The sequence below is a fragment of the Teleopsis dalmanni genome, chromosome 2 (genome assembly GCF_002237135.1).
Source record: "Teleopsis dalmanni isolate 2A chromosome 2, ASM223713v2, whole genome shotgun sequence".
NCBI classification, from domain to species: domain Eukaryota; kingdom Metazoa; phylum Arthropoda; class Insecta; order Diptera; family Diopsidae; genus Teleopsis; species Teleopsis dalmanni.
The window spans coordinates 245,003,024-245,006,059 of record NC_051847.1 but is presented as its reverse complement, the minus strand read 5'-3'; positions in this window follow the sequence as shown (position 1 = coordinate 245,006,059).

Here is a 3,036-nt window from a genome sequence, read left to right as displayed (position 1 = left end):
AAACTTTTACATTTTACACATTTTAACATGTACGATCGTGAAACCATCGAATTTGTGATTTTCAATAAGTTTCTCAAAACTCCAATATTTTGCATATTTTAACATGTGCGATCGTAAAACCATCGAATTTGTGATTTTCAATAAGTTTCTCAAAACTCTAATATTTTGCATATTTTTACATGTGCGATCGTAAAACCATCGAATTTGTGATTTTCAATGTTTCTCAAAACTTTAATATTTTGCATATTTTAACATGTGCGATCGTAAAACCATCGAATTTGTGATTTTCATTAAGTTTCTCAAAACTCTAATATTTTGCATATTTTAACATGTGCGATCGTGAAACCATCGAATTTGTGATTTTCAATAAGTTTCTCAAAACTCTAATATTTTGCATATTTTAACATGTGCGATCATAAAACCATCGAATTTGTGATTTTCAATAAGTTTCTCAAAACTCTAATATTTTACACATTTTAACATGTGCGATCGTAAAACCATCGAATTTGTGATTTTCAATAAGTTTCTCAAAACTCTAATATTTTGCATATTTTAACATGTGCGATCGTAAAACCATCGAATTTGTGATTTTCAATAAGTTTCTCAAAACTCTAATATTTTGCATATTTTAACATGTGCGATCGTAAAACCATCGAATTTGTGATTTTCAATAAGTTTCTCAAAACTCTAATATTTTGCATATTTTAACATGTGCGATCGTAAAACCATCGAATTTGTGATTTTCAATAAGTTTCTCAAAACTCTAATATTTTGCATATTTTAACATGTGCGATCGTAAAACCATCGAATTTGTGATTTTCAATAAGTTTCTCAAAACTCTAATATTTTGCATATTTTAACATGTGCGATCGTAAAACCATCGAATTTGTGATTTTCAATAAGTTTCTCAAAACTCTAATATTTTGCATATTTTAACATGTGCGATCGTAAAACCATCGAATTTGTGATTTTCAATAAGTTTCTCAAAACTCTAATATTTTGCATATTTTAACATATGCGATCGTAAAACCATCGAATTTGTGATTTTCAATAAGTTTCTAAAACTCTAATATTTTGCATATTTTAACATGTGCGATCGTAAAACCATCGAATTTGTGATTTTCAATAAGTTTCTCAAAACTCTAATATTTTGCATATTTTAACATGTACGATCGTAAAACCATCGAATTTGTGATTTTCAATAAGTTTCTCAAAACTCTAATATTTCACACATTTTAACATATTCCATCGTAAAACCATCGAATTTGTGATTTTCAATAAGTTTCTCAAAACTCTAATATTTTACACATTTTAACATATTCGATCGTGAAACCATCGAATTTGTGATTTTCAATAAGTTTCTCAAAACTCTAATATTTTGCATATTTTAACATGTGCGATCGTAAAACCATCGAATTTGTGATTTTCAATAAGTTTCTCAAAACTCTTATATTTTGCATATTTTAACATGTGCGATCGTATAACCATCGAATTTGTGATTTTCAGTAAGTTTCTCAAAACTCTTATATTTTGCATATTTTAACATGTACGATCGTAAAACCATCGAATTTGTGATTTTCAATAAGTTTCTCAAAACTCCTATATTTTGCATATTTTAACATGTACGATCGTAAAACCACCGAATTTGTGATTTTCAACAAGTTTCTCAAAACTCTAGTATGTTGCACATTTTAACATGTACGATCGTAAAACCATGGAATATGTGACTTTAAGCAAGTTTCTCATAACTCTTATATTTTGCATATTTTAACATGTACGATCGTAAAACCATCGAATTTGTGATTTTCAGTAGGTTTCTCAAAACTCTTATATTTTGCATATTTTAACATGTGCGATCGTAAAACCATCAAATTTGTGATTTTCAATAAGTTTCTCAAAACTATTATATTTTGCATATTTTAACATGTACGATCGTAAAACCATCGAATTTCCGATTTTCAGTAAGTTTCTCAAAACTCTTATATTTTACACATTTTAACATGTACGATCGTAAAACCACCGAATTTGTGATTTTCAACAAGTTTCTCAAAACTATTATATTTTGCATATTTTAACATGTGCGATCGTAAAACCATCGAATTTGTGATTTTCAGTAAGATTCTCAAAACTCTTATATTTTGCATATTTTAACATGTACGATCGTGAAACCATCGAATTTGTGATTTTCAATAAGTTTCTCAAAACTCTTATATTTTGCATATTTTAACATGTGCGATCGTAAAACCATCGAATTTGTGATTTTCAATAAGTTTCTCAAAACTCTTATATTTTGCATTTTAACATGTGCGATCGTAAAACCATCGAATTTGTGATTTTCAATAAGTTTCTCAAAACTCTAATATTTTGCATATTTTAACATGTGCGATCGTAAAACCATCGAATTTGTGATTTTCAATAAGTTTCTCAAAACTCTAATATTTTGCATATTTTAACATGTGCGATCGTAAAACCATCGAATTTGTGATTTTCAATAAGTTTCTCAAAACTCTAATATTTTGCATATTTTAACATGTGCGATCGTAAAACCATCGAATTTGTGACTTTCAATAAGTTTCTCAAAACTTATATTTGCATATTTTAACATGTGCGATAGTAAAACAATCGAATTTGTGATTTTCAGTAAGTTTCTCAAAACTCTAATATTTTGCATATTTTAACATGTGCGATCGTAAAACCATCGAATTATTGATTTTCAATAAGTTTCTCAAAACTCTAATATTTTGCGTATTTTAACATGTGCGATCGTAAAACCATCGAATTTGTGATTTTCAATAAGTTTCTCAAAACTCTAATATTTTGCATATTTTAACATGTGCGATCGTAAAACCATCGAATTTGTGATTTTCAATAAGTTTCTCAAAACTCTAATATTTTGCATATTTTAACATGTGCGATCGTAAAACCATCGAATTTGTGATGTTCAATAAGTTTCTCAAAACTCTAATATTTTGCATATTTTAACATGTACGATCGTAAAACCATCGAATTTGTGATTTTCAATAAGTTTCTCAAAAC